This window comes from Bubalus kerabau, chromosome 22, assembly GCF_029407905.1.
Source record: "Bubalus kerabau isolate K-KA32 ecotype Philippines breed swamp buffalo chromosome 22, PCC_UOA_SB_1v2, whole genome shotgun sequence".
In the NCBI taxonomy this organism is placed as follows: Eukaryota; Metazoa; Chordata; class Mammalia; order Artiodactyla; family Bovidae; genus Bubalus; species Bubalus kerabau.
The window spans coordinates 41,420,365-41,443,689 of NC_073645.1; the positions used below are offsets into that span (position 1 = coordinate 41,420,365).

The following is a 23,325-nucleotide window of genomic DNA, read 5'->3' on the forward strand; positions in this document are numbered from 1 at the left end:
GCCATCCCTTCCTTTCTTGCCCATTCTAGCCAGCAAGCATGAATGTTCCCTCCTAGGGGGACTTTCTTCTTCCCTGCCCTCCCCTTTGTGAGCAGTCCCAGAGCTCTCTGTCCTCGGGGACCCCACTTAGGGTCCCCTCTGTTCCCTACCAGGACCTAAGTGATCCCCTTACCTTCTCCAGAAATTGTCCTTGGACAGCTCCAGCATCCTTTCTTGAACTGCCATAAACACAACTGTTCTCTGGAGGCTGGCCTGGTTTGTCAAGCCAGTTTCGAGCCTCCACGGCAGGGACCAGAGCCTACACACCATACACACCACCTACATCCACGCCATGCCTGCTAAGCAGTTCTCTGGTTAGGCTGGTCACACCTTCAGAAGATCCCCGTCTCCCTGCCAAATTCATGGAACCCAAGGGCAGTGGCCAAGAGGCCAGGTGGGGCTGGGGCAAGCCAGGGAAAGAGAAACTGAGCTTGAGCAACCAGAGGCGAGGTAGGGGGTGACACCCCCCACATCCTCCTCTCCACTACTTGCTCCTTCTGTCCCGGCTTCGGTCAACAACCAGCCCCGAGGCAGGGACATCATTCTCCTCAAGCTCCAGCTTCCTGCTTCCTGGAAGAAAGCACGTTCAATCAGCAAGCATCCACTGAAAGGTTGTCCAGGCCACGCTAAAACCAGGCATCAGGGCCTTAAACAAACAGCATCTGGACCCTGACTGGGCTTCTGGCCTCAACCCCACAATTTCTGCAGAGCAACCACCACCCCTATGGGGAAGGGAATGCAGAATCAGCCAGACATAGTCAAATCTTGGCTTTACCACTTAGCAGGTCCTCAAAAGCCGACATGAGGCGAGGATTTGGGTGCAGTTTATAGATGATCTGGGACAGGATCTCAGGAAGAACTGGCTCCTGGAAGTGGGTAGGTGTGGCAGGAACGGGACGAAAGCCAACCAAAGGTGCCTTAATGAGCCTGGACCCCTGCGGGGAAGCCCCCCAAAAACCAGGCAGAGCAGCCTGGAGGTGTCCCACTAGGGCTCGGAAGCTGGGAATTTATCTAGCAACCCCCTTCCGCCGCTCCAGGGTGTCAACTCCCTGACCCTTCAGACTGGCTGTGCACGTGGGCCAGCACCAACGGACATCCCTAGAAGAGAGGCAGGAACTGTCTGTTGGTGACCACAGCGGGGGGACCCAGAGCACACCCTCCACCGTTCCCTCGGCCTCGCTGAGCCTCCCTGTGAAATGGGCACAGAGTGTGGGACAGCTGAGCAGCAGAAGGCGTCAGGTGCTGGCACTCAGCAAAGGCTCGTACAGACAGCCTGGTTCTAGGACTAGAGCCTGTGATGTTGTGGTAGAGGATCTGACACCTGGGGGACTTCCCAGAGAAGGAGGCATTTATAGAATGGGTCGTATTTGATTAAGGATCCAATCTGATAACCCAATACTTCTTTCATGGTACCCCTGACACTTTACCTCCGGAAGGGACCTCAGAGGGAAACTAGTGATCCCTTAGGAAAATAAGCGAGGGAACCAGGGCCCAGAGACATGAGAGGACTCCTAGTAAGAGGCTGTGCCCACCCCTCAGCCTCTCAGCTCCCCCACCACCCCCACAGATGGCCCACCCTGGGACATCAGTGATGTCCTGGGACACCACTGGGATAGGCTGTTGTTGTTTAGTCACAAAGTTGTGTCCAACACTTTGTGACCCCATGGACGATAGCCCACTAGGCTTCTCTGTCAATGGGACTTCACAGGCAAGAATACTGGAACGGGTTGCCATTTCCTTTTTCAGGGGATCTTCTTGGCTCAGGGATCTAACCCGCATTAGAACAAGTGCCAATTCTTAAAGACCCAGCTGCCCAATTTATTCACTGTGTAAGAGCCTCACAAAAATGCCCACTTGCAACAGTGATGAAGCCAACTGCCAAAAAGTAGACGATTCATGGTCTAAAATCCGTCATACAAGTTTCATTCTTCTGATTTTCAATCCCTTTTCATTCTGTGAATATTTTCTGAGGCTTTTAGGAGCCAGGCATTGAGAACTGAATCCAGAGGGGAGACAAACCCAAGTCCAGAACAATAATGCCATCGAAGTGCTACAGGCATGAAGGAAAGAGAGCAAGTAAGTGTGCCTGAGGACCGAGGAGCAGATAGCTGAGTTGGGTCATAAAGGATGTATAGGAGTTTGCCAGGCAAAGGAAATGGAACTCAGGGCAGTTCACTCCAGGTGCAAGAAAAAGCCTGAACAAAGAAGGGCAGTGTGGAATGCTCATGCCCAGGTGGAGAATCATGGGGGCTAGGCTGAGCGAGGAGGCAGAGAAGAGCGGGACACGTTGCCATGGCAACTCCCACTGTTTGCATCCAACACCTGCCCGGACTGGTCCGCATCTGTGCTTGTATCAGTTGTTACATAATTGGACTATCAAGTCTGTTAGACAGGGCTGGAGCAGCAAATTGTCAACAGAGGATCAATAGGAAGACAGTCATTTTCAGAGGAAAATCCTGCTTCGAGCACAGGCCGGACTGACCCGATGTCTGCAGAAGGATGCAGGTGAGAGGCAAGAGTCACCCTCAGCTCCTAGGACCTATCTGCTTTACCTCTGCCCTGCACACAGGAGCAGGCAGAGACAGCTGGAGTATCCACATACAGCTATAATGTGAACCCAAATCCCACACTGCTCGGTGAATTAGAATCTCAGAGCTTGAACTCTGGAAGCTCCCTCGGGGACCCCCAAGGTCTCGTCCCTTGTTTTACAGATGAGTTACCAGAGATGAAATTAGAACTCACAATGCATTCAATCATTCAACCAATACTAGAGCACCCCTTCCGTGCCAGGCACAGCCCTAGGCCTTCAAGTCAGAGCAGAGAATAAAGTAGCCACCTCCTTAGCCCTCGTGAAGTTCATAGTAGAGGAAAGAGAAGATAAACAAAATAGTTCAAATTGAGGGAGATTTTATGAGAGAAGTAAACAGAATGATGTGATTCAGGGCTCCACAAACTACAGCCGGTGGGCCAAAGCCTGCCTTCGGCCTCTGTAAGCCAGCAAGCTAAGAACGGTTTGACATTTTTGAAGAGACACACACACACAAAAAAAACGAAAAGAATTATGCAACGGAGACCGACCAGCCCACAAAGGCTAAAATGTTTGCTCTCTGGCCCTGCACAAAGAGAAGTTTGCCAACTCCTGTTGAGAGTTAGCGGGAAGCGGGGGCCTGTCTTAACCAACAAGGTCTGGGTTCCTTCCTTGTAATATGGACTCTTTCTGCTCCCCAGAGCCGCCTCCACCTTGGGGAGGATAAAACATTGAAACAGTTCGTCAGAAGTTCAGTGGAGCTGGCAACCTGCCTGCAGCCCAGAGTCCAGATTTCCAGACGTCTCCTTCCCCACCTGCTGTCTGGGATCTGACTCAAGTAGCCTGGTCCCTCCCCAGCTAGCAGACAAACCACAGCCTCTCCCAGGGACCCCTAACCCCTCAGCTCACCTCCAACTCCTGCCTGAACTACCTGCTCAAAAATAGAACCTCATGGATCCCTATTTCAAGACCTCTCCCTGGAAATCCAACACCTAGAAACGCTGACTTCCTGTATTTCGGTTCACAGCTCAGAGTTCAACTTTACAAATCCTGGCATTTGGCAACAAAGGCATAAATGTTACTATCCAAACAAAATCAAACACACAAGTCTAGCTCTTGGGAAAGAAAGTCTGTAGAACATTCCAGCAGCAATTGTGAATGGAAACCCACACAAAGTCAGAAACGCAGCATAAATTCCCAACCTCGGTGCTCAGCAGTGTCTGTGATACACATCACCACATTGCTGTGCAAAACGGGAACCAGCTCATCTCTGAAAAAAAAAAAAAAAAGAACGTTTGTCCCATCGATGTTCAACACAGAGCCTTTCCTCTCACGCAGCCCATCACCCCAGAAGGTTCCAGAACACCTATTGTTCACAATGAAATCTGTGCCTCATGGAAAATAACTTACATTTGAACAGTTAACGTTGCAATCGTTAAACTAGCCATCCCCTAAAGTTAAAATAACTCACCTGTCCTCACAAAGCCATACAATAAATTCCCATTACGGCAGTGGTGAAGACCTCTGACGGAAGATGATAAATGGGACACATTCACCCGTGATTCCTCCCCGCACCTCGTTAAGACTGAAGTAAAGGGCGACTTTAAAGGAATAAGCACACAAGAAAAAAGAAGAATGAGAAAGCATGAAAAACAGCAGGAACAAGATTTTGGAAGATGGGAAGCAAATGGATAAGCTCTGAGAGAGCAGAACCCAGAGAGCCACGTAGAGCCCCGGGGCTCAGCCTGGTTTCCACAGAAGAACCCCACCCAGGCAGGCACAGCGCCCCAGAAGTGGGGGTGGAGGTGGGGTTGACAAGATGATGGTTAGCTGAACCTTACGAGCAGGCAGACCCTGATCACCTCTCCCTCTCCTCACAGTCGACAAACGCCCCTTCTGCCCTGGGGGAAGACTGACAGCAGACGCTCTAGAAAAAGAAAAACAGGACCTCAACCCTGAGGGACACCAAGGACCTCTGCAGAGGGAAGACCCAAAACAGGAAATTAAATCCAAGTTTACCTGTCAGATATCGAGACCCCCTCTCCCCCACCGTCTTCTTCCCCGACTCAGAGCTCAGGATGCTGGCAAGAAAAAAAAAAAAGAGAATGGAAAATTCTTCATGAGGGAGTCTGACCAACTCAAGAGAAAAAGAGCTCCAGGTGCAGATGCGGTTGTTTTGTGTCCTCGAAAGAGGCATGACAGGTAAAAATGTTTTCCCTGCTTCTCTTTCAGGGGTACTTAATTTAGAATTAACTTCTGTCAGAGAAAACACAATTTCCTGCACCTCCTCTCTATTATCTCCCACCATCTCTGTTGTAGAGCAGGGCACCGTATTCAGGGTTTGATGTGAATGATTGCAAGTTGATGGAATCTACTTACATGTCAGCTATGACTGTTTCTCAAGACAGCTGAACTAAATCACCCTACAGCAGGGTCCTCCAGAACCTACAATTAGAAGTACCTGGCTGCTGCTGCTGCTAAGTCACGTCAGTCGTGTCCAACTCTGTGCGACCCCATAGATGGCAGCCCACCAGGCTCCCCCGTCCCTGGGATTCTCCAGGCAAGAACACTGGAGTGGGTTGCCATTTCCTTCTCCAATGCATGAAAGTGAAAAGTCAAAGTGAGGTCGCTCAGTCGTGTCTGACTCTTCGCGACCCCATGGCCTGTAGCCCACCAGGCTCCTCTGTCCATGGGATTTTCCAGGCAAGAGTACTGGAGTGGGGTGCCATTGCCTTCTCCGAGAAGTACCTGGGGAGCCTTAAAAAGACACCAGTCCCAGAGCCCCACCCTCCCGTGATTTAATTAGTTAGGGAGGGGTTAGACAGCTTCATTGTAAAAGCTCCCTGGTGACTCTAATGTGCAACAAAAATTGAAAACCACTGAAGTGAAAAACACTAAAGAAGTGGAGCCTGCCATTGACAAGCCCACTCATTCAGTCAGAGGATCCAGCTAGCGACGATCCACTACAGTGAGGAAGCAGAGGGTCCAGCACAGAAGAGAGGCAAGGAAGAAACCCAGAGAGGTGGTGAGGAGACTCCAGGATGCCGCAGATCCAGAGAGCAACTAACCCAGATGAGCTTGGAGCTTTCCAGCCTCCTTCGCAGCTCGAGTGTAGACATGTGACCTCAGCCCTGGCGACCAGCGGATCCACGTGACATTTCATTTCTGGGGAAAGTAGTGTAAGAAGCAGGTGTCAATAACAGACACCTGCTTTACAAGAGCAGGTAGAGGGGAAGGCATCTAACCTTCAGGGACAGCAGAGGTGGGAGACTGACCTCTCCCTGACCTCCAGCCCCGTGGTCTGAGCTCTGTCCCTGCATGTGAACGTCCTGTAACAACTTCTGGCTAGAGTGTGATCTGTTTTTTGCAACAAAGCACCTGACAGAGTGTTATCAAATATTTAGGGCTGAATTCACAAATATACAAGAAATTTAACCAAAAAAAAAAAAGCAATTATTAACTCCAAGAAAACAAAAAACGACAAACATAATTCTGGTCCTCTACATAGATCAGCTGGGAACAACGTTTCATCTTACACAAACACTGAAATTTGAATTATAGTTATTAATATATCAGAAGGAAAGGTGATGAGGAAGTATGTGTGTCAAAGTGGGAGGCATATTTTTCTCTTGCTATTTGCTGAACAAACTTGGTGGCCTGAAGCAACATAAATTTATTTACTTATTTTTTGCCACACCATGAGGTTTGTGAGATCTTAGTTCCCTGACCAAGGATTGATCACACCCTCGGCAGTGAAAGTGCAGAGTCTGAACCAGGGAATTCCCCAGATATTAATTATCTTAACACTCTGGGTCCTTGGGCTTCCCTGGTGGCTCAGACAGTAAAGAATGCACCTGCAAGGCAGGAGACCCAGGTTCGATTCCTGGGTCAGGAAGATCCCCTGGAGGAGGAAATGGTAACCCTCTCCAGTATTCTTGCCTGGAGAATCCCATGGACAGAGGAGCCTGGTGGTCCCAAAGAGGCAGACACGACTGAGCGACTAACGCTTTCACTTTCTAGGTCTTAGGTCAGATGTGGGTCTCGCTCAGCTAAGTCACGGTGTGTGCAAAGCAACATGCCTTTCAGGGATCCAGGGAGAATCTATCGCCTTGCCCACCAAAGTCGTTGGCAGAATTCAGCCCCCTGCCATGGCCAGGACTGAAGGTGCCATTTCCTTGCGGGCTATCGGTGGAGAGCAGGTTGCCTTCCGCAGTCACCCACATTCCTTGACTCGTGGCCCCCTTCCTCCACCTTCAAAGCCAACAACAGGGCTTCCACCCTCTCCTGCCTCACCTTCCCTGTCACCTCTCTGACCTACTCAACTGCCTTTCACTTTTAAGGACTCGTGATTGAATTGAGCCCACCCAGATAATCCACGATAATCTCATTTCAAGGTTCTTAACTTTAATCACATCTGCATAGTCTCCTTTGCCATATAAGGTAACATTCACAGGTTGTGGGGGGGGTGCAGGTGCGGGGTGGGTGGTTAGTGCAGGGACATCTGGGGGAGGGGTGCAGTATTAAGCCTACTGTGGCAAGGAAGATGTAAGAATGTAAATCTCCATCTTCCAGCGTAGGAAGTCATTAGTGTCTAAAATGGAAAAATCATGAAAGAACAGCGTAAACACTGGAACGTGGAAGTAGGAACCAGAAGACATTTCTAGAAGAACAAAGAAAATGTTATCACTGAGCAGCGAGATGTGGAATGGGAGACAGTTTTGCTGTTTTTACAGTGGAAGCCTCACAGGGCACTATTTAATGTTTAACTTTTAAAACCTTTTTAAGTTACGCACATGTATTACCTCCTGTACAGAAACACCCCCGTGTTCTGTCCACTTTGACTTTTCTACTTAAAGGACAGTTGGGACACTTCTGACAGTGGCAGGGGCGGTCTCCCGCACCAAGCGAGCCTGTAACACCAGCTGGGTGTCCTACACTTGAACTCAACCCTGATACTGTCTACTTGGAGGTAGCCTCAGACCCCACAGGCGAAGGGCTCAGTCCCACAGGACACCCCCACTTCAGACACCACTTCCAAGTCCAGGTTGCCACATGTGCTTCTAACAGACCAGTTGTAAATTGGAGGTCCCCGTGGCCTGGAGGAGGGCATGGCAACCCACACCAGTATTCTTACCTGGAGAATCCCGTGGACTGGGAGTCTGATGGACCACAGTCCATGAGGTCGCAGAGTCGGACACGACTGAAGCGTCGCAGCGCACGCATGCTTCAGTAGTTCACAGAACTCGGAAAAGTGTTTACTTACTCAACTATTGGTTAATTACAAAGGATACAAATGAACAGCCAGATGACATTCACAGGGTGAGTTCCAGAAGGGTCCTGAGTACAGCAGCTTCTATCTCAGGGGAGTTTGGGGTGTGAAACCCTCTGACACAAGCTGTGTTCTTTTTATTTTTTATTTTGGTCATGAAATGCAGCCTGTGGGATCTTACTTCCCCGACCAGGGATTGAACCTGCAGCCCCTGCATTGGAAGTGCGGAATCTTAACCACTGGACTGCCAGGGAAGTCCCAAACCTGCTGTGTTCTTGTTCACCAGCCCCAAAGCTCTCAGAACCCTATTATTTAGGAGTTTTATATACATGGGCATGATTGATTAAGTCATTGGCCATTGGTGACTATTTCAACCTCCATCCCCCTCTTCCCTCCCCAGGAGAAACAGGTGTGGGGTGTGGGAGAGATTCAAAATTCCAACCCTCCGATTGGCTCCCCTGGCAACCCCCACCTCCATCCTTAGGGGCTTTCCAATAGGCCCCTCATTAACATAAACTCAGCTGCAGTTGAAAGGGGCTTGTTATAAATAACAAAAGACACCTTTATCCTCTTACCACTTAAGAAATTCCAAGGGTTTTAGGAGGTGCCAGGAACAGGCTGAAGACTAAGTGTATATTTCTTAATATAAATCTTGCTGGCTCCTCAGCTGGGAACACTCACTCCTCTAGCCTTCCCATTAACTGTTCCTGACCCCTCTCCCAGCCAGTAACCTTGATCTTGGGTGACCTCAGCCCACAATGGCTGGGAGCAGGGCTTGGGTTCCCAGCCAGAGACTGAGGCTGGCTTGCGGCGGTGAAAGAACCAGATCCTAGCCACTAGACCAGTGGTCGGAAACAAGGGCCCTGGCCCTTTGGCTTTGCAGATGAGAATCTCCACAAAGATGGAAAGTAGTGAAGCAAGTATTAAGAGGAAAAGAGTACAGAGCGTGTGGATAGGCACGCGGCAGACTCAGAGGGAAAGTCCCTGAGTCGCGCCCTCGTGGCAGTTTGAATCATATTTATGGGTCATTTCGTCTGGGTTTCCTTTGGGCAATCATTTTGGCTTTCCTGGTTCGCAGTCCATATTGTGTATATCTCAGGATTCTCCCATGTGTGCACACGCACCTCTTAGCCAAGGTGGATTTTACCTAACAGGCGTCTAGGTAAGGAACATCTCTTGCCTCCAAGGAGCCTTTTCTGCACATGCATGATCAGGAAGGTCTCCTGAGTTGGAAAACAGAAATATGTGGTCTGGGTAGGGCCCCGTCTCCTTCCTTGCTGCTGCTGCTAAGTCGCTTCAGTCGTGTCCGACTCTGTGTGACCCCATAGACGGCAGCCCACCAGGCTCCCCTGTCCCTGGGATTCTCCAGGCAAGAACACTGGAGTGGGTTGCCATTTCCTCCTCCAATGCATGAAAGTGAAAAGTGAAAGCGAAGTCGCTCAGTCGTGTCCCACTCTTAGCGACCCCATGGACTGCAGCCTACCAGGCTCCTCCATCCATGGGATTTTCCAGGCAAATGTACTGCAGTGGGGTGCCATTGCCTTCTCTGATCTCCTTCCTTTATTGTCCTGCTATCCTTGTCTTGGAGCTTCAGTCCATAAGGAATGAATATCCAATCATTTTACCCCAGAGTGCCCAGCTGCCTCCTGCCTCAGCTTCACTCAGTGCTCCCGCACTCCTTCACAGGTCCCCCCAATCTAACGATACACACACACACACACACACACACCCCAAACCAAAATTACACCAGTCTATCTGCTGGAGAAAGCTTCTTTGTAGAATGAAAACAACCAGGGACATGCTAACCAAAGAGAGAAAAAGCAAGCACCAACAAGATGCAGTAGGCCATGAGCGGGACATTTTTTCCCCAGAACCTGAAGCTGAGGGGATGTGAAACCTGGAGCTGCTGCAGCCATTATGTGACTCTGAGGTTAGGGCTTGAAATAGGAGCCACTGTGAAGGACAATAAGAAAAAGGAAAGAGAGACATGACACGTCCCAGTGACAACATGTAGCTATTACCGTGCCCCGTCCACGTCTCTGGCCTCTGAGATTTCTAGTCCTAATGACAATATTTACCCTGAAGCAGTGGTTCTCAGCCCTGCTCCCATTAGAATCATCTGGAACAAATTAAAAAAAATACCTAGACCTGGTCCCACCCCCCAAGAAATTCTGGTTCCATCCATGTGAGGTGGAGCAGCCCTGGCAGAATGGGGAGAGGAGAGGAGCAAAAAGAGGAAAACGGCATTTCAGCCAGATTTTCTCATTTAGATAAGGTTGGTCTGAGAAAGCATGGCTTCATGCCCGTCATACAAGACAAACACGACTTCATTTCCTCTCTCCTCCCCATTCACCAGAAAAAGTCAGAACTCCTAGACATTTTGGTGGAAAGCAGGAGCAGAAACTGCAATGGGAAAGACTTAATTCTAGAAAATAGGAGCTTCCCTGGTGGTCCAGTGGTTGAGAATCTGACTTGCAATGCAGAGGACCTGGGTTCGATCCATGGTTGGGAACTAAAATCCCACGTGCCTCAGAGCTACTGAGCCGGAGCAGCAAAACTAGAGTCGGGGCACTGCAACAAAAGATCAGAATTCATATAATGAAGATCCCATATGCTGCAGCTAAGACGTGATGCAGCCAGATAAATACTTTTTTTTTTTTAATTCTAGGAAACAATTGGAGGGAGCCCTTTGCATTTTGAGAAGGAGGAAGCTTTCTTCACTCGCTGTGTCTTGTATATTCCAGAAACTAAAGATGCTGAACACCCAGAGCCTAAAGCAGCCTCTCGGAGGAGGATGGTAAGTTGCTGGCAGATGCCCACTAGGACAAAGACAGGACCTTTGCCCACTAGGACAAAGACCTGCCTGAGAGTCGTGGGCCCCATGGTGGACTAAGGAGGGCGAGGGGTGGAGCCAGCTTGCTAGGCAGGGAGACCACCTCTCCCAAATACCTGCAAACACAGCACACTGTGGTCCTGGGGGCTGCGGCAGTGAGCTGGGGGAAGGGAGGGCCTCCGAGGCCAGTACAGGGAGGTCTGAAGGCCAGGCAGTCCAGGTCCTGGAAGGCCAAGGGCACCACACGGAGGAATCTAGACTTTGCCTGTGTCAGTTGAACCATGGATGCCTGAGAAGCCCCCAACAGGTGGCAGAAGCTCTGAAGCATCTCCAGGTCCAAGGTCAAGACGACCTTTTGAATGTATCTAAAGCTGTGTGGGACTGAGTCTGTGGTCAGTCCCCGCCAAACCATTGTCTGCACATACTGGCGTGGCCCTGGACTGGAAGGTGTGGAGGAAGTAAAGATTCTCTTCTGGGCTGCACAAGGTGCTTCGCAAAACAATCACAACACCTGCCGTTCACTTCCAAACATCTCCAGGAGCAGCCAGGAAAAGTCTGGCCAGGCGTGCGCTTGGAAACTTTGTAACTTTGCAGAGGAGACCAGTGACTTCCTCCTGGCCCTGAAAGTGGCTGCAAACTCCTCAAACTCAGGTGAAGTATTCTTCATGCAACCCTGACTCCTCCACAGGCAGGAAACAGTCCCAGAACCAAATTGCTGAGCCAAAGATAGAAGTCAGAGAAGAGACAGAAGTCAGAGAAGTAATAAAAACAAGATGATACAGGTTAAATGCATTCCTACTGATTTTATTATTGACAGCTGATGCCATTTATGCTCCAAACGACCCTACGGGTAGGCACTATTTTTATTCTCTCCATTTTACACATAAGCAAACTGAAGCCCAGAGAGTTAAACTAATTTGCCTAGGGTCACACAGCTTATCAGTGGCCTTGGTTGGAACTAGGACCTCCAGTCCTGAGTCCCCAGCAACTTGCCTCTTACTCGGTCACTCCTGTGACCTGGCATCACAAATCGCCAGGCAGAGGACCACTGTGATCGCTGTGGACTCATCTCTGGACGGTGTAGGCTCTGGCTGTGGGACCAGTGGTCAGCCTATCTCACCCATGCTGACTGGTCTCCAAGGAACCCTGAGCGGGTCACCCTCCCGGCCAGGCCTCATGAAAGTGGGGGTGGGGGTGGGGGGAGGCCAAGCAAGAAGCTTTAGCTGTCCTGCCACCAGGCCCTGGACCAACCCCAGCCACCTTAGGTGAAGTGTAAAGGTCTCTGGCTTCAAGAAGAAAGCCAGACTTTCCAGCGGGTCACCCTCCTGGCCAGGCCTCATGAAAGTGGGGGTGGGGGAGGGGGGAAGCTGTGCAAGAGGCTTTAGCTGTCCTGCCACCGGGCCCTGGACCAACCCCAGCCACCTTAGGTAAAGTGTAAAGGTCTCTGGCTTCAAGAAGAAAGCCAGAGTTTCCAGGACTGGGCATCAGGCTGAGGCCCTGACGACGCAGGTGAAGACTGGGAAGTATTACAGAGAGAACCAGAGGATCGCAGAGACTCACACTCGTGGATAACAGGCCAGAACTGCTCAAGCCCCTCCTGGCTCTGAATTCGGTGTGGCTGCCATTGAACACCCCAGGGGGTGGGGGTGTGTGTGAGCCTCCCTCTCAGGGGGTGCGAGGGTAAATGAACTAACACAGCGAAGAACCCAGAACAGTGTCTGACCCACAAGAGCCTCATGGCTTCTCCAGATCCCCCAGGCATCCTTTAGGTCTTCCTGCAAGTGTTACTTGGCGACACCCCTGACCACCTGCCCCAGACTTCCCCCCCACCATCACCCCCAGCCCTCGCCAAACCTCCTTCTGCTTCATTTCTCTCCTGGGCTTTTTTCTCCATCTAACCTAGCTTCTCAGCAAGATCATGTCCAGCTTGCTCCTCCTCGGCGAGTCCCCCAGGCCCTGGCATGAGCCACTCCAAGCCCCACGCTGAGCTCAAATCAATGCTTCTCGAACTTGAACCTGCAGAGTCATTACCAGGGATCTTGTTAAATATAGAAATGAAATCAGCAGGGCTGGGTGGGCCGGAGGATCAGCCTTTGGAGGTCATTCCCAGGTCATGAGCCGGAATTCAGGCTCTAGAATTTACCCTACGGGCTGATGTTCTTTTCATTTTTCTTTTCTCCCCCCACCTACCTCCTGCGCACTTTTCTTTCTGCTCACTATCACTCTGTTCCAGCTTTTCTCTGTTCCACTCTTTCTCTCCCTTGCCTTCTCTCCTCCCATCTCTCCATCACTCCATCTCTGTCTTTTTAAAAACATTTATTTTATTTGGCTGGGCCAGGTCTTTAGTTGTGGCATATGGGCTCCCTGATCAGGGATCAAACCCAGGTCCCCTGCCTTGGGAGCCACTGGACCACCAGGGAAGTTCCACTCCATCTCTTGATCACCCTTCCTAACTCCCTTCTCATCTCTTCCTTTCCTTTTCCTTTTCTTTCCCCTGCCCTACGCTGCCCCCCTCCTCCCCACCATTAGGTGCCCCAGGAAGTAATTGGTACCCTCAGGAATTGTCCCAACCTACTGGACTCAAAGTTCAAATTCCCTGATTCGAGGGGATTCCAGGTAAGTAGCAGGACTCCTTGTGTGCAGAGGAAAAACAAGATTAAACCAGGAGCCCCCTGAATTTAGCTATTCAGAGCTGGGCTCATCACATTCCCTTCTTAATAACCACATAATGACTCCTATTAACAGCCCATCAAAGGCAATTACGCCTCTGAAGGAACAAAGGCTCCCACAAGCTATTTTTCTCACCGTTTGTAGCAAATGGCTCTTACTCCACACCTGCATCCTAACTGCTCCCCCTCTTCTGAGGGCAAATAGTACAGATTTGTCTTCTCTAGCAGCTTCTCAGCAGACGGCTCCTCGCCTATCCTTTCCAAAGGGACAGAGAGGGACCCTAGGAAAATCTTCATAGTCTTTTCCTTTTTTGCATTTAGTGGGGACATTTGATGGAGGCACAAGAAATAAAAAATCTGTCTGGCAGAAATACTCATAAGCACCTCTGTTTACAAGCTTATTTATGTAGCGTGGATTTTAGGAGTGGAAAATCAGAAATTACTTCCATGACCATCACAGTCAAGTTCAGTAGAATACTGGAGAGTCATAAAAACAAATGGGTGGGCCCAGAGCAATAATAAGAGCCTATGTTGACAAATCTGGACAGCACATTAAAAAGCAGAGACATCACTTTGCTGACAAAGGTCCATATGGTCAAAGCTATGGTTTTTTCAGAAGTCACATACGGATGTGAGAGTTATATCATAAAGAAGGCTGAACACCAAAATATTGATGCTTTTGAATTGTGGTGGAGACGACTCTTGAGAGTCCCTGGGAGTACAAGGAGATCAAACCAGTCAATCCTAAAGGAAATCAATCTGAATATTCATTGGAAGGATTGATACTGAAGCTGAAGCTCCAATACTTGGCCACCTGATACGAGAAGCCAACCCATTGGAAAAGACCCTGATGCTGGGTAAGATTGAAGGCAGGAGAAGAAGGGAGCAACAGAGGAGGAAATGGTTGGCTGGCATCACTGACTCGATGGACATGAGTTTGAACAAGCTCCAGGAGATAGTGAAGGACAGGGAAGCCTGGCATACTGCAGTCCATGGGGTCGCAAAAGTCAGACACGACTGAGTGACTGAACAACAAAAACATTGAGTTTTACTTCCTGTGTGCCCACTCCTACTGTGAACACTCGACACACGTTGTCTCATGTAATGGACAGGGGACTTCCCTGGTGGTGTAGTGGTTGAGAATATGCCTTCCAATTCGAGGGACACAAGGTGGATCTAGGTTGGGGAACTAAGATCCCACATGTCTGCTGCAACCAAGCCTAAGCACCTCAACTACTGAGCTCACACGCTCTGGAGCCCGTGCACAACCAGAGAGAAGCCCACATGCCACAACTAAGACCTGACGCAGCCAGATAAATAAATAAATGTGTTTTTAACGTCACAACAACCCTGGGAAAATTCTTATCCCCATTTCCTGGCAAAGGAAACAAAGCTTCGGTGTTATTACCTATTTTTTCTCCAAACTGAATTTCATTCCTCAGTAATCAATGTCTAATCTTTAAGCAAATTCTAGGGTTTGTTGTTTTTTTTTTAAGTATAGGAAGTATATACAAGTACTTGAAAAGTACATGGAAAGTAAAACAAAATCTCCTAGAAAGTAATTAGGAGAATATCTTCATGACCCTGGTGTAGGCAATGAAAATCCAGCAGGACACAAAAATATAGCTGGACTTCAGAACAAGCAGTGGGTGTTATTTACCCACCCACCCTGGTGGCTCAGACGGTAAAGCATCTGCCTGACCTGTGGGAGACCCAGGTTCAATCCCTGGGTTGGGAAGATCCCCTGGAGAAGGAAATGGCAACCCAGTCCAGTACTCTTGCCTGGAAAATCCCATGGATTTTCAGCAGCCTGGTAGGCTACATTCCATGGCGTCACAAAATGTCGACATGACTGAGCGACTTCACTTTCCTGTGTATATACTATCTCAGTAAGCAGGGAAGGTGAGAGGCAACAGATGCAGCCCCACTTCACATTTCAGTTTGGAATTCCGCCTGGGAAAGAGGAGGTTATAACCTCAGGGAAGGAAGAACCATCAGGAGGACATTCCCAAACAGGGCCCGAGGCGCTGCGGTGATGGACACCAGGGGGCGCCCTTCAGACAGTGTGTCCAGCGGCGCAGGCTGGAGTGGATCAAGCCTGTCGCCTCCCGCTGTCCCAGGGACAGATTCAGAATTCCCCAGAGAGGTCAGCAACTAGGAGGAAAGGCTGAGGGACCACTGTGCCCCCACAATACTCCATGGTTTACAGAATGCCTTCACCCACACTCTATACTCACGCCAGCTATGTGGGGGCGGGGAGGGGAGGGGGCTGCCCGCACGCCGGGCTACCCCCGCACTGTGGATAAGGCAGTGGTTGAAAAGGGTTAATCGCTCAGTCGTGTCGGATTCTTTAGGATCCCATGAACTGTAGCCCTCCAGGCTCCTTTGTCCATGGGATTCTCCTGGCAAGAATACTGGAGTTGGGTTGCCATGCACTCCTCCGGGGGATCTTCCTACCCAGAGATTGAACCCAGGTCTCCTGCCTTACAGGCAGACTCTTTATCCTCTGAGTCACCAAGGAAGCCCAAGGCAGTAGTTAAGTAAAATGAAGCTTCTTAGCCAGTGACCAGCAGAGCCAGCTGCCAGGCTTGGTGCCCGGGAGGCCCTCCTGCCCCCTCCCTGCTCTGTCACCTTATCTCACGCAACTCATGGGATGCCAGCTTCCAGGAGGTTCGGTGGGAGCATGATTACATCACTTAAAGTAAGTGTGGACCCGTACATGAACCTGAGGTGGAAGAGGGGTGGGAGTGAAAGGGATCAGAAAATGCCACCCCCAAAGGTGCCACTTTGCGCTAAGAGAACTTTGAGCTGAAGGCAATTGAACAGCAAAAACAAAGAAGCTTCTGCCCTCCCCCATCTGCCTAAAAGCAGCACAGAAGTTTTCTTTTGTGAAGGTGGTTCTCCTCCCCGTTCCTGTACCAGGAGATCAAGTCTATCACTGGAGACACTCATCGCTGAGATACATCTGCACAAACAAACCTTACCAAAATAACCCTTAACTTCCCTTCATTTCAATAAAATTTATCTTTCTACAATTCATCTTCTACACAGTTTATATAAATGGGATGTAAGTTGTCAGGTCTAACTGTTTCTTGGGTCTTCACTTCTTTTCTGTGAAGAGCCTGTGGCTAAAAAGAGAGAGGGATGCCATCAAGGGTGGACACAGGTCTCACCCTGCTCCTCCCAGACTTTGATTCTTCACAAAAAAATTAAAATATTAACCTTGAATCATATTTGTATGAATTCTCTCTTGTTCATATGGCAGTTGTCAGTTTAGTTTTAGGTACTGAACCTAAGAGGATAGAGGAAAACTTTTTTTCCTCACCTACAGCAGTATTGCACTCTGGAAGAGTGATGTCAGCAGAGCCCAGCTGAGCTGACTAGGGGCCCCAGCTAAAGGATAAAAGGGAGATACCTAGCTGCCAGAGTGGGGAAGGGTAGATGCTCAAGCTATCACCACTATGTAACTTTGAGAACATGGAGCCAGGCAGGCCTCCCCTGGGACCTCATGATCCCTATCTCCCACTGCAGCTGAAGCTGTCGCCTCTTTGCAAGGCTTCACCAAGGTGTCCTGTCTTACTTACCCAGGAGGTGAGGGTCTCTTGGTCATAGCAGGCTGTGTGGGACCTCTGACACAGCAGAATAAAGTCTGGGAGGATCAGGGGGAGACCTGTGTCCTCCCTGATGGTATCTCGCTCTCTTTAGCCACAGGCTCTCAGAAGTCCCTGGCCTGGGTTCAGACCATGAGGCAGCCCACACACTGCTCTTAAAATGCCTCTGGGGCTGTTAACTCACCCCCAGGGTCTTTTATGTACATAAGCAGGGTGCTTTCTTCAAGAAACCAAGTAAGAAATGGCACTGTGTGGAGGCTGGGAATGCTGACCCTTGTCTCATTTACCTGCAGGTCAGAGCCCAGGGCACCTGCAACAGGGGGACCAGCCACTGAGCATGGTGGCCAGAGGGGCACTGACTTCTTCCACAGTGCCCCCGTGGCTGGGACCCGACCCAGCTCCAGAGAACAGAACTGCAGGCTCAGACTCTCCCGGCCAGCTGTGGAGATTTGATGAGGGATTTGTCTTCATGTTCAAAAACTAGTCTGCATTTTCTTCTTCTGTAACCCAGGGCTGGTTACAGCGAAACTCCAGTGAGAGGAAAAGTCATTTACATTAACCAAGGGGAAAGGCTCTTGACCACCAAAGCCCCCAGACGTTAAAACCCTTGAAGGACAACCAGCATTGTCCTTCAAGAAGAAATACCCAGCTTCCAAGCCTCCTGCCTACATTTGGGGAAAACCCTACAGTTGTGTGCTGAATTGTGTCCACCCAGAATTCATGTCATGAAATCCTACCCCTTGAGTACCTCAGAAGATGACTGTATTTAAAGATGCATGCATGCATGCTAAGTTGCTTCAATCATGTCAGATTCTTTGTGACCTCATGGATTGTAGCCTCCTAGGCTCACCTGTCCATTGGATTCTCCAGGCAAGAATACTGGAGTGGGTTGCTATGCCCTCCTTCAGGAAATCTTCCCTACCCAGGGACTGAACCTGATCTTTTATGTCTCCTGCACTGGCAGGCAGGTTCTTTACCACTAGCGCCACCTGGGAAGCCCCATATTTGGAGATAAGGTCCTTAAAGAGGGGATTCATGTCATGGGGGTGGGTCCCAATCCAATCTGACTGGTGTCCTTACAAGAAGAGGAGAGTAAGACACAGACACCCAGGGAAGACAGCTGTTTACAAGCCAAGGAGAGAGGCCTCAGAAGAATCCATCCCTGCAGACACTTGGATCTGACTTCCAGCCTCCAGAACTGAGGGACTTTCTACTGTCTAAGCCACGCAGCCTGTAGGACCTGTTATGGCAGCCTGAGCAAGTGGATACACCGATCTGTGAGACTTCACCAGACACAGAGATCAACCCCCACTGCGGAAGCAGAACATGCCAGATCTGAGTCCTCAATCGGTCTAACAGAGGCCTCCCCGGGAACTTTAGGTGGGCGCTGGTGACACAGAGAAGCAGAGTCTCCAGGTCGGTGCGGTCACAGGAACACTGCCCGGTGTACAGCTGCTACGACCATCTGTCGCTGGGGACGCAGGTGTGCTGATGCACCTGGTCACACTTTGGTGCTTCCCCCAGAACACCAATGACACAGCGCATCATCAAGGTCAAGCTGGCTGGTGTCCCCACGGTGCAGGGGACTGCTACCTTTACAGAGGCCTTGGCAGTTTTCATGGCTCCCTGAGAAGAGGAGCTCAGCAGCTTACAGTTGGGGAATGACCACAGTGTTTGTACAAACTGTGGTATATGCTGAACACCTGCTTTTCTTCTGAAGCTTTGGGATTTGGGTGTGTGCTAGGCACAGGGTGCCCATGCAACTGACCCCCAATAAAAACCCTGGACTCCCAGGCTCAGACAAGTGCCCCTAATGGACAGCGCTCAAGATCTGAGGCTGGAGGACTCTAGTGTGTCCTAGTCTCTCAGCTGGGAGAGACTCTTGGACCTTGGTACCTGGCTTCCTCTGGACTTCATCCCACACAGTTTCATCCTTTCCTTCTGCTGCTCTACTTTGTATGTTTCTGCTGTGATAGATCTCAGCACGACTCAGTACGACTACATGCCACATCCTATGAGTTCTTCTGGGCTTCCCAGATGGGGCTAGAGGTAAATAACCTGCCTGCCAGTGTAGGAGATGCAAGGGACATGGGTTCGATCCCTGGGTCAGGAAGATCCCCTAGAGGAGGGAATGGCAACCCACTCCAGTATTCTTGCCTGGAGAATTCCATGGACAGAATCTCAAGTCCATAGGGTTGCAAAGAGTTGGACACAACTGAAGTGACTTAACACACACACATGCATGAGTCCTTCTAGTCAATCTCCAAACTTGAGGGTGGTCTTGGAAACCCCAGACCCACCCACCTACCCAACTCCCATCAAAGGTGTCCCCTTGATCCTCTACCCATCTGAGGTTTGTTCTTCCCAAGCTGTGGACCAGACTTTCATCGCTGCGCCAGGTCTGGGCAGCCTGCAGGAGACCCACATGGGAACCTGCTGAGTATGCAGCTTCCTGGGGCTCAGCTGTCCTCTACTTGGGGGTCTGGAACCAGCCCAGGGCACTTGACAAGACTCCCAAAGGTTCTGATGCCCAGTCAGCTTGGGAACCACTGCTTTGACGAAAGATCCCCCACCCCTGGGCTTCCCTGGTGGCTCAGTGGTAAGAATCCGCCTGCCAATGCAGGAGATGAAGGTTCCATCCCTGGGTTGGGAAAATCCCCTGGAGAAGGAAATGGCAACCCACTCCAGTATTCTTGCCTGGAGGCTCCCATGGACAGAGAAGCCTGGTGGACTACTGTCCATGAGGTCACAAAGAGTCGGACATGACTTAGTGACTAAGCAACTACACCCCCCACCCCCAGGCCAGTATCTGGACATCTAAGCCTCAACATCAACTTGGACCCTGATCTGCGGGGCTCTGGGAAATATTTTTGCCCCAGGGCTCCGTTCTTCTCCATTGTCACATAAGGACTGGGGCCCCAGCTGAAAGCTCTTAGTTTTTGGTGGTCACAGACCCTTTTGCAAATCTGATGAGAGCCATGAACACTTTCCCTAGGGAACACACACACACACACACACACACACACACACACACACACACACACACACACACACTCTCTCTCTCTCTCTCTCTTTCTCACATACACACACACACATACACACACACACACACACGGAGGCACAATTCTGTCACACACAAACACACACGGAGGCACAATTCTGTCTCCACAATAGAAGACTTCACAGCCTCCGCATGAAGCACCCCTGGCCTGAATCACCTCTCAGGCTTCCATCTCTCACATTATGTGATTCTATCAGCAACCCAACCACCCTCTTCTGTCACTTCAGGCCCATGAATTCAGGAACTAGTATTTTTTTTTTTTTTTTTTTGCACCAGTTCCCTAATGTCTATAAAATTGCAAACACCAAGACTAATTTTCTCTATGGAATGGTACAGACAGAGATGAGGGTTATATCAAGTATGGTTATTAAATTTCCATATTCAGATGCGCGAAGCCAGGGTCCTCAAGGAGTGCTTAGAAGCCACTCAGCTCCCAATAATCAGATTTGCAACGCTGCCACCAATTCCCTCAGGTGGCGGGAGGCTCGGATCCTGTGCCAGGGTCAGCCCTGAGTCACCGCCTGTCTGGGCTGCCCACAAGCAGAAAGTAAAGAAAAGGGAGAGATGCAGGACAGATCGATGTCACCTCCTCTGAGAAGCCTTCCTGGGCCCCCCAGCACAGTTAATTCCTGCCTCATTTGAACTCCGGCAGCACATCACGAGGGCTGCAATTATAGCCTTTGAAATGGCCTGGCTGATATTACGGTTCGCTGTGTACTTCTCTGCCTTCCCCAGAATGTGAGTGATTTAAGATCCAAATCCATGTTAGCATCCCAGCCCAACTGCCCAGTAACCACGGTGTGGAAGAGGAGGAGGGTCGCCTACCTCGGGTGGGGGGGGGTGCAGGGGAGGGGAGGATGCTGCTTTGCTGAAATCCTGGAAGTCTTGGGAAGTCACTCCTTATCAGCTTGAGCAGTCAGCCCATGACCAAGCCCTGGTCCACCAGGGTGTCCACTGCTCTGGCTAGTGATTGGTTCTGGGATGGGCATGTGACCTAAGTCAGACCAATGAGATTCAATCTTGAGATTTGTGTTGAAACTGTTGAAAAAGAGGTATGATCTTCCCACAGGGGCTCCGAAGCTGATTGGATGGAAGCCTGGATCTGCAGCTGGCCATCTCCTCTAAGAACGGAGAGCAGTGCTTGAGGTTGAAGCTGGTTCAGAGGAAAGCAGTGCTAGGCAATGCAGAGAAAGGCAGAGTATGATGGTCTTGTTTGAAGTTCTGGATCCAGCCACACATGAAGCCAGAATCCCCCTCTTGAGCTTCTCAGTTTCATCAGTCAATCAAGTCCCTTTATCTTTGAGCCAGCTTGAAACGAGCTTCTGAGCCAGTTTGCGCCAGTCTGAGTCCTGGTTGGACTCACTTGCATCAAGGAGTCCTGGATAAAACTTCCAGATTCCAAACTTCCCCATGGTTGATTGAGTACTTCAAAAAGAGACATACCAGGGTTCAAGGCAGTGGTAACTTGTTTGAGATTATGGAGCTGCTTAGTAAAAGAGCCAAGACCAGCTGCCTGACTCATAGACCATCCTCCATCTGACACACTGCCTTGTTCTTCTCCTTCATCTGGGGTCCCAACTTTGGACCAGACCCAAAGCCACCTGAAAGCCAACATACGGACTAAGATGCTCCTTCTGCAATTCCCCTTTCACCAAGTCCTTTCACAAGGACTGGTAGGGTCTAGTTCACAGATAGACAAAGGTGAAAACAGAGCCACCCACATAGCATTCAGGCTAAAGGCTGCTTCCAGCCTGAAGATGGGTTTTTCATTCAGACCTGAATCCGGAGTCAGTGGGCAACCAGGAAGAAAGCCAAAGATAAGACTCCTGAGGTGTCACCTCCAGTCTGTCCCTTGACTCAGCTGCTGCTGCTGCAGGGTCAACCTCAAAAACTAACACACCAACTAGTGCGCCTGCTCAGTTATGCTGACAATGCAGTCTCTCCTTGGACCCACACACCAGCCCAGGGAGGGATGGTTTGCCTCATAATAACAGGGGGTATCAACCCACAGCAGTAACGATCAGCCCAGCTCCCATGCCTGATGTCACGATGTTGTGAGTGTGGTTGGAAATCCTGAGAATAATCTTTCTCCTTGTTTGACTCGCTTTTCACTATTGATTTGTAATTTTCTTGATTGTGGCTTGCGAATGTGGTCTGTATGATGGTAGTTCTTTGGTATTTGTTGAGACTTGCTCTGGGTTAGTAAGTGATCGATTTCTGTAAATGTCTCACGTTGGCTTGAAAATACATGTTTAAATGATAAATACAGGGTTAGGGTTCTCTATGTATTCATCTAATCAAGACTGATAATGATGTTCTGATGTTCTGTCCACCCGAGCTTTCACTTTCCAGAAAGTTGTGTTAGAATCTCTCTCCAACACTGTAAATGTTTCCATCTCTTCTCCTAATTCTGTCTACCTTCTGTATATTCTTGAAATAATGTTGGTTGAGGATACTCATCCAACTGTACCTTCCTGATGAATTGTTCCCTTTGCATGAGGTATAAAGCTCTGTTTTTCACTAATTTTGTCTGATGATGGACTTGCGTGGTGGTCCAGTGGTGAAGAATCCACCTGCCAATGCAGGAGACACAGGTTCAATCCCTGGTCTGGAAAGATTCCACATGCCACAGGGCAGCTAAGCCCACGTGCCACGACTACTGAAGCCCACGTGCTCTAGACCCCCTGCTCCACAACAAGAGAAACCACCGCAGTCAGAAGGCTGTGCACCGCAACCAGAGAGCAGCCTCCACTTGCCGCCACTAGAGAAAGTCCAGGCGCTGCAATGAAGACCCAGCACAGCCAAAATAAAATCTTTAAAAATGGTCTGATAGTGACATTGCCACACTGTCTTTCTCTGGGTTGGTAGTTGTTGGACGTATCTTCTTCCATCTCTTTCGACCTTTCAAATGTCCTTTTGCTCTAGAGGCACCGCTGGTAGCTTCACAAAGCTGGATTCAAGCTGTGGTTGTTTTACTAGTTAATCCAGTTAGAGAATTTCTTCAAGATGTCAAGTGCAATCCCTTTACTATGCTTTGGCGACTAAAATACTCAGATTTCCTCCTGTCACCCTATTTTGTGTTTTCTATTTACTCTGCTTTTTCTTTGCTTCTTTTTTCTCCTTTCCTTCTTTTTTCTCCCTTCCTGCTTTCTATTGGATTAATCATTTTTTAAAAAATATTCCTTTTCTACTGATTTCAAAGGCATATGTGTTATTTTACTATTGTAGCTAGCTTATATCACATTTTAGTATGAATTCTTTGATTGATTGATGATTGTTTGATTTGGCTGCTTCGGGTCTTAATTGCAGTACATGG

The 23,325-nt window shown here is 49.6% G+C and overlaps 1 long non-coding RNA gene across 1 annotated transcript; it reads right to left on the minus strand.

Moving 5' to 3' along the window:
• Positions 1-1,959: 1,959 nt before the first annotated feature.
• On the minus strand, positions 1,960-13,228 carry LOC129636812 (uncharacterized). Its single transcript, XR_008707130.1, has 6 exons — positions 12,523-13,228; positions 7,701-11,383; positions 5,635-5,731; positions 4,586-4,647; positions 4,038-4,493; positions 1,960-3,836 (listed from the first exon to the last, which is right to left on the minus strand). It is a non-coding gene; the product is annotated as an uncharacterized LOC129636812 (long non-coding RNA).
• Between the last annotated feature and the right edge of the window lie 10,097 nt (positions 13,229-23,325).